Here is a 9,515-nt window from a genome sequence, read left to right on the forward strand (position 1 = left end):
GTGTTGTTTACTTGATTATGACTTAGAATATGGGTTGGCAGGAAAATGACTTTTTATACTGTAAAGGAGAAGTAAATAAGCAATTTACTTTTAGGTCAGATAAAAACTTCCCATTTATTGCTAGGGTTTATATGAGGCAGGCACGTTTCTGTATTACTAGCAATTATATAACAGGTCATCATGTAGCTCAGAGGGATGTAGAATAATTAAATTGTTATTGTAAAATGAGCATTTCACTTCAGCATTGTATAGAATGAACGGAAGGCAAGATCATTGCCTTTGGGAAACTTGTAACCTAGAAAGGACACAAATACATAAAACAGATTCCCTTTGGGAGAGAAGGTAATTACCTAGCTTGAAATGTGGCAAAGATGCTGAGCTTGACACTTCGATTTTCCAAGACGTGTGTCTCAGGGTATTTTATGACAAGTGGTTAAGAGGACCCTTACTTTGAGGATTTAAAGCAGGCCATCTTGCCTTCTGCCTTTGCCTTCCACCCTCCGCAGGCCGCCACGAACTGACTCAGAGCGCCACCTGCTGGCCATCACCTCTCTGCTCGCTAGTTCAAATCCATCCTAGTGAGAGACAAACCTAGGTGGATATACTTCTCGGTTGTTTCATAAAAATATTGGCAAGCACCAAGAAGTCTTAATGTGTTTAATTATCAAGACATCAGAAATCTGCATCTAATGCTATAGTTAATTAACTGTGGCATTCCTGTTAAGGTTTGTTTGTTTTTTCTTGTAGAGGAGAAATAAGTAATGGCTCTTGGTATATAAAATGCTAAAGCAGTTGGGAAATTTGACTGCTTTAAGGTGGCCTATTTAAAGGAAGTCTAATTAGGGGCGTCTGGGTGGCCCAGTCGGTTAAGTAGCCAACTTTGGCTCAGGTCATGATCTCACAGTTTGGGGTTCGAGTCCCACATCAGGCTCTGTGCTGATAGCTCAGAGGCTGGAGCCTGCTTCTGTTTCCTGTGTCTCCCTCCCTCTCCGCCCCTTCCCTGCTCACACACTCTCTTTTTCTCTCAAAAATAAACATTAAAAAAATTTTTTTAATAAAAAAAGGAAGTCTGATTATATTGCATTGCAACTCAGGTGGGGATAACTTGCTGCCAGTGAAGGGAATGTTTGTTCTAAATCAATAGAAGGAACGTGGTTCTTGAATTGTGGTCCCTGAACCAGCAGTATCAGCATCGCTTGAAATGAAGTGATTTACTAAAAAATTTTTTAATTAAAAGATTAAACTTCACTAAAAGTTATTTATTAAAAATGGAGGTTCATGGGTTCTACCCCAGACAGAGTGAATCAGAAACTCGAAATGGGATTAAGCAATCTATGCTTTAACAAGCCCTGAAGATGATTTTGACTCACGCTCAGGTTTGAAATGACTGTTCTCAAACATTCCAGAGTTAGGCAGCTCATGTGCTCTTAGGTTGTTAATAGTTAATATTTGACATAAAGGTTAAACAGTAGCTTTCCCACATGTGGACAAGCACTGTCTACTCATGGCCCCTAACCTGAAAAGCTATGCATAATTTTGTCACTAGGCTAACAGTTGTGATCTACCAGATCAATCGCAATGCAATCTACCATTTTTAACCATATCAACATTAATTATAATGATTTTATATATATAATATATATATTAGCTATGTAACTATCTTGTGGGTGGCATTAGGGCAAAGTAAAAATGATTCTTGCTTTGAAGTATAAGCTTTCAAGTACAAGTTTCAAAAACTCAGCCAATAGCTTTGCCATCCTCAATAAAACAATAATGAATATTTTCCATGTGTCAATGGTTCCATCTTGCACAATGGTGAATGCACAGGTAGAGTCTTTGTGGCAAGTTACCCCAAGGGCCCAAATGTCTAACCCACAATGGACTTAAGAGAAAAAAAACACATAAAGGGACTTCATGAGGGACCAGCTTCTAACTTGCCTGAGTGTGTCACCTGTGTGCCCTAGACCCAGACTTAGGAGAAACAGACACCTGCTCCCTTCCCTGGTCTATGACTTAATTCGGCAGTTTGCTGGAACATTTTGCTTCCTTTTATCTCATTAATGTCTTGTGTCCTGAACCAGCTTCATTTTATTGTTGTCTCTAATAGAACCACTGCTTCTCAGGAGTATTGGATTCCTGCAAAGTTAAAATAGAGCCGTGGCTAGGAACTTTAGCATAGGAAGACTTGGATTTGAATTGCAGTGACATGACTTTATTTACCTAACAAACACTTACATACCACTTACCATGTGCCAGGCACTATTCTAGGTGCTTTACAAATATTAACTCTTAATCCACATAACAGCCCTATGTGGCAGTTTCTATTTATTATCATCCACATTTTACTGCCAGGGAAACTGAAGCACAGACAAGTGTAGTAACTTGCCTACAGTCCTACCGGTAATAAATGACACAAGTAAGCTGTCACTGAGGACTTTCGCCCTGTGTTCCGCTGCCTCTTTCTCAGGCTCACCTCTCTGAACCTCAAGTTTCTCATCTGCAAAATAAGGAAAATTAATACCTTTCTCCCCAGGCTATTCAAAAATATTTGAATTCGGTCTAGCCAGAAATGTAACCAAAGCATAATAGCACAAGATTAGCACCATAATAAAGATATGTAAAAAGTGCTATGGAAACATAGATAAGGAAACAATTAAATTGGCCCAGAGGTGGCTACCTGGAGTAAAGAGGAAATCACATTTGAAATGACCTTGGACCAGGAAGGGGGTGACAAGGGAAGAGCAAAGACTCAGAAACCTTGACCTTGCAGAGCAAGTAGTCAGGTAAGCCCAGAGTTTTCATGGTGGTGGTGGGGTTTGGGCTGGAGAGGAGCTGAAGCTGGTGAGGAAATAAATAGAGCAGATAAGTTTTCTGCAATTTGGGGACCAAATGGCAAATCAAAATCAAAACCAAGGAATCTGAGGGTGGGGGGGGGAGGGAGGGAGCAAGATGGGCTTGGAATATCTCATTAGGCCAGTAAGGAAGGAAGTACTAAAAGGGGGGGTGGGTAGAGGGGGATATAGGAATGTCACAAGAACAAAGAAGCCAGCTTGAAAGGGCTATCAATGGCCAAATCTGGGACAATTTGACTAACAAAATAATTAAGTACAGTAATGAGTTGTAAACCATTGGGGGGGGGGGATAAGAGTCTGTGAGTTCACAGGACTAATAAGTAAATGGAGAAAAGGGGAGACTCTTGCTCACAGCAGAATCTTGAGTATCAGCTGGCAAATGTGAAGACAATAGGGGAGTTGGAAGACCAATTCCAACTATCACAGTAAGATGACTGAATCAAACGAGAATCATCAATAGTTGCTAAATTTCAACAGAAAAGAGCAGGATATTTGGATGGTCTTAAAGTGCCTTCCCATATATTGCTTATTAGTTGCAAGGAGAGAAACTAGTAATTACACCGTGGAGAAATTGGATAACCCCTTGACCAGGTGATCAATGAGGGGAGGACGGACGCGGTGTGCCTCCAGATGTGATACTCTGTAAGGGACACAACATCATTCATTTTAGTATTCTGGCCAAGAAGGTATAACCTCAATTTAGTTATAAGACAAATTTTCAGAAACCTCAAAATGACGAACATTGTATTTTTTAAAAAGACAGGGAAGATGGACTCTATCCTCAAAAGTGCCAATGTCATACGAGAAAGGGTGGGGAAATGTCCCAGATGAAAGAAGTCTAAGGAAACTTGACAACTAAATCCAATACATGGCCCTTCACTGAATCCAATCCTGGAGGAGAAAAAAATACTATGAAGGACATCATTAGCTCAATTGATAAAACCGGAATATGAAAGGGTAGATTAGTTCAAAGTATTACACAAATACTAAATTTACTGAGGTGACAACTATACTACGGTTATATAAAAGAATATCCCTATTATTAGGAAATATACACTGAGATGTTTGGGAGTAGAGGGTCATGATATATGTAACTTAATCCCAAATGATTGAGAAAAATAGGTGTGTGTGTATGGTGGGGTGTGAATAAATGGTAAAGCAAAGGGGATAAAATGTTAACAGGCAAATCTAGATAAAAGATATACAAGTATAGTATTTTTATTCTTGCAACTTTTATATAAGTTTGATACTATTTACAAATAGTGTTTTTAAAACTCAGGAATTGAACCTTTATTTGTTTTGGACTTTGGGTTCAACTAGGAGACAAATAGGAGAGAGAAAAAATATAGGTTAAAAGTCAGTGATACACTACTATCCATTTGTCACAATTTTAATGTACTTTTGATCTTAGAAACAAAGGTCATGTGTCTCAAGCAAGCAATCCCCCCCCCACACACACACACACACACATCATGTGAATGATGTGCTTAGGAGGATTCACTTAGTGCCACTTTTTGAAGCAGGTTATTTCTTAACCTTATAAAATGAGCTGACTGCAAATTCTGCATTTCCTTTGTAATTAGGATCAAGATTTAATCATCTGGCTCTGAAATGTGTGTATTATAGGACCAGGAATCTGAGCTATAATGTTTTGTACATAGATCTAAGCAAGGAGTTAAAACAAGTTTCAAAGCAGTAAGGTCACTTCCGTTCTCTACCAGTGGCTACGCGTTAATTCTCCCATAAAATCATCATTTCTCTGAGTTAATAGAATCTTTGAAGCTAAATCAAGTCAATTTCCATTGTCACATTGTGAAGCTTTTGAACTGCACTCACTGAATTATCCCATTTGATGGCTACCTTGAAGATGGCTTTGTGGTGATCCTAAGAAAACCCCCAGCAGCAGCTTCTGTGTGCCCAGCCTTTCCGCCCCACCCCATTTATTCTCATTACTTAATGGCAACTTAAGGCAAATGCCCACCTCCTTAGATATACGGTAGGTAAAATAGATACCGAGGCAACGTAATGTGATAGAAAGCACACTGGAATGGAAATTAAGAGTCTGATTTTGCCTCAAAGTAAGGGTACATCTTTAAGTAGACCTCAGTTTCCTCATCTGCACACAGAGGAACTTATTGTAGACGATCTCCAGGAAGTTGCTCCTCTAAATGTGATTTACAGACTGTTAAGGATGGACATCGGGATTAAGGATTTGTAATAGCCAGTCTCCAAAATGCCCCCAAATGATTCTTGCATTTGTAATCTCTTTCCATATCAAGTAGGGCTAAACTGCGTAGCCAATAGGATATTGCAGAAGTGACAGTGTGACTTCTGAGGTTAGGTCACAAAACACTTTGTGGCTTCCACCATGCAGTCTCTTGGATCACTTGCTGTGGAGAAAACCAGCTGCCATGACATGAAGATGTTCCAACAGCTGCATAGGAAGGTCCGTGTGGTAAAAGACTGAATATTTTCAATTTACATTTGGGAACAAGTCAAGGATGTCCTACTATCAAACTTCTATTCAACACTGTACTGGAGCTTTTAACCAATGATATAAGGTAAGAGAAAAGAAATAGAAGGCATATGCATCAGAAAAGAAGCAAAACTGTCTTTCATACACAAAATGGTTATGTAGGAAATCTGAAGGAGTCTCCAGAAAAAAAGAAAAAGAAGAAAAGGAAGAAGGAGAAGGAGAAGAGGAAGAAAAAACCAACTAGAACTAGTAAGTTTAGCAAGGTACATAATATAAAATTTAGTTGTATTTACATATACTAGCAAAGAGCAATGAGAAATTGAAAAAAAAATTAAATGCCATTTAAAATAGTGTAATAATATTAAATACTTAGGGATTGATTTAACAAAATGACAAAAACCTATACTCTGAAAACTGCAAAACACTGCTGAGAATAAGTAAGGGAGACATTAGAAAAATGTAGAGCAGGGGCGCCTGGGTGGCTCAGTCAGTTAAGTGGCTGACTTTAGCTCAGATCATGATCTCACAGTTTGTGAGTTTGAGCCCTGCGTCAGGCTCTGTGCTGACAACTCAGAACCTAGAGCCTGCTTCGGATTTGGTGTCTCCTTCCCTCCCTGCTCGCACTCTGTCTCTCTCTCTCTCTCTTTTAAAAATAAATAAACATTAAAAAAAAAAATGAAGAGCAAAACCATGTTCATGGATCTGAAGATTTAATACTGTTAAGATGTCAATTCTCCCCAAATTGATCTATACATTCAACACAATCTACAGGAAGCTTTTTAGAGGATAGAAATTCCAAAGTAATTCTAAAATTTGCATAAAATGCAAAGAGGCTAAATGGAAAAACAATTCTGAAAAAAAAAAAAAAAAACTTGGGGACTCACCTACTACCGAATCAAGACAGTGTGATATTGGTGTAAGGATAGACAATGGAATAAAGTAGATAGTCCAGAAATAAACACACATATATGGTCAATTGATTTTTGACAAAATGCTAAGGTGATTCAATAGGGTAATTTTAACGGTGTTGTAATAATTGGAAATCTATACACAGAGAGAGAGAGAGATGTCTTGATCCTTCATGCTATACAAACTCAAAATCAATCATAGACCAAATGTAACCCATAAAAACATACAACTTCTAAAGACAATATAAGAGAAAATGTTGCAATCTTGGGGTAGGCAACAATTTCTTAGGTATAAAATGAACAGCATAAATTGTAAAATAAAAAATTGATAAGGGGCACCTGGATGGTTCAGTCGATTAAGTGTCTGACTCTTCATTTCAGTCCAGGTCATGATCTCACAGTTTGTGGGTTCAAGACCTGCAGTGTAGGGCTCTGTGCTGTCAGAGCCCTTGGGATCCTCTGTCTCCCTCTCTCTCTGCTCCTCCCCCACGAGCTCTCTCTGTCTCTCAAAAATAAATTTTTTTTTAGATTTTTTTTAAATTTATTTTTGACAGAGAGAGAGAGAGACAGAGCATGAGAGGGGGAGGGGCAGAGAGAGAGGGAGACACAGAATCCAAAGCAGGATCCAGGCTCTGAGCTGTAAGCACAGAGCCTGACACGGGGCTTGAACTCACAGACCGTGAGATCATGACCTGAGCAGGAGTCCGACGCTCAACCGACTGAGCCACCCAGGCGCCCCTCAAAAATATTTTTTTAATTGATAAAATGAACTTTGTAAACATTTTAGCATTTTGTTTTTCAAAAATACCATTAAAAGAATGAAAAGGTGGGGCGCCAGGGTAGCTCAGTCGGTTAAGCATCCAACTTCGGCTGAGGTCATGATCTCCCAGATGGTTCAAGCCCCACATCAGGCTCTATGCTGACAGCTCAGAGCCTGGAACTAGCTTCATATTCTATGTCTCCCTCTCTCTCTCTCTCTGCCCCTTCCTGGTTCGTGCTCTCTCTCTCTCTCTCTCTCTCTCTCTCTCTCTCTCTCAAAAATAAATAAACATTAAAAAATAAAACGAAGGGGCACCTGAGTGCCTCAGTCGGTTGAGCGTCCGACTTCGGCTCAGGTCATGATCTCACAGTTCGTGGGTTCGAGCCCCGTGTCGGGCTCCGTGCTGACAGCTCAGAGCCTGGAGCCTGTTTCAGACTCTGTGTCTCCCTCTCTCTCTCTCTGCCCCTCTCCCATTCGTGCTCTGTCTCTCTCCCTCTCTCTGTCAATAATAAATAAACACTAAAAAAAAATGTTTTTAATAAATAAATAAATAAATAAAATGAAAAGGCAAGGTACAAACTGGGAGAAAATACTTACAAAACATGTATCTGATAAAGGACTTGTATCCTGAATATATAAAGAATTCTTACCACTCAAAAATACAGGACAACTCAACTAAAATGGGAAAAAGATTTGAATAGACACTAGCTAAAGAAGATATATAATGGGAGACAACTCAGCAATAAGTAGTTACTGATATATGCAGTGTAAATGGATCTCAAAAGCATTGCTTTATTTATTTTTTCAAAAGCATTGCTTTAAGTGAGAGAAGCCAAACACAACATATTGATAAATTTTTATCCATTCATTATTCCTTTCTGACTGTCTGATGTACTTCTATAGCAGAAACAAGATATATTTAAAATTATTTCTTACAATTATAAAATTGGAATAATTCCCACGTACCTACATCACAGGATTTGTTGTAAAAATAAAACAGAACAGTACCTGTCACATAGTAAATGCTATGTAAATGGTCACAATTATTATTTACATGTTCATATTCTAAGAACTAATTATTGGATTAACAAAAAGTCAAAATGTTCAATTTGCCAAATTTATCTTAAAGGAGTGTGATTTTTGTTTGTTTTAAAAAAAAATTTTTTTTTAATGTTTATTTTTGAGAGAGAGAGAGAGAGCACAAGCAAAGGAGGGGCAGAGAGAGAGGGAGACACAGAATCCAAAGCAGGCTGTTAGCACAGAGTCCAATGCAGGACTCTAACTCACAAGCCATGAGATCATGAGCCGAGCGGAAGTCAGAGGCTCAACCCACGGAGCCAGCCAGGCACCCCTTAAAGGAGTGTGATTTTTGTAGCAAATGTGGAGTCAAGATATCTGGGAACTGTCAATCCTACTATTAGTAATAAGTAGTCAAATGAGATAGCAGAATCAGGGAACTGGGGACATGGAAAGAAAGACTTTTCTAGATGGATGAAAGGAAATCCAGAGAAAGAAAGCCACAATGGCAAACCAGAAATCATGACCCATAGCTCACAGTCCCTGTCCGGGGTTCTTTTCCAGAATGCTATGCCATGGATAAAAAGGCTTTTTTTTTTTTTTTTTTTAAGTGCTTCAGAAAAGCCAAACACTTTACACACAAGAGGTAGTGTGAGCACTATATTTGGGCAAATAAAGTCCAAAACTGCTTATCATTTCCCCTGATGGAAATGACAACTGGCAAAAGCCAGATGCCTTGTGATCTGAAAGGTAATGGGACCCGGCTCACTAGATCTCCTGTTATTTCTGACGGAATCCTCCCAGCTATTACACCTTGGAAAAATATTAACGTGCTCAGCCAACAAAGACAAATTCAGAAGAAGCGGCAGCAAGTTCTGCTATACGTTGTACTGCCACCTGATATTCAAATGCGCTCTTCTGAGCTGTGTCTAATGTCAGCATCATTTTTTTAAAGAGACATATCAATTTCAGTGAAGGTTTTTATTTCACGTTCCCCATTCTTCACTGCCTGGACTAGGGAAAGGAAAAAAAAAAAAAGGATTACCAGCTACATTACTTTTTAATTTAATGCCCTTGAGTCAGGGCAATAGCAACAGCAACGAGGCATGATAGAGATTTCAGGGAGGACGGCAAATGGAGAACAGTTGTTAGTACAGCATCTTCCATGAATATTGGTCGCAGCGGCTGTCTCGGCCATCATTCTCTCAAGGTAATGCCTTGCTTCCCATTGTCATTGTATCTCAGAATCAAATTATTTGAATTCCAGACACATCGACAGCACACTGAAGGGCCCCTGCCAATTTTTGCAGCTCGCTTGGAAAAGAGCATCATGAAGCATTACTCATTTATACGACTCCCAGGCTCCTGTTGTAAATTCCGTGCGCAGGACTGCCTCCAGGTGCGGCCCTTCAGCTTAGCTCTCTAATCCTGTAACCCTTTACCACCAACTCCCTCCCATAAACGTGTGCGAAAAAATCCCCAGGCCAGGTCTTCTCCCTCTT

The sequence above is a fragment of the Panthera onca genome, chromosome D1 (assembly GCF_046562875.1).
Source record: "Panthera onca isolate mPanOnc1 chromosome D1, mPanOnc1 haplotype 2, whole genome shotgun sequence".
Taxonomy (NCBI): domain Eukaryota; kingdom Metazoa; phylum Chordata; class Mammalia; order Carnivora; family Felidae; genus Panthera; species Panthera onca.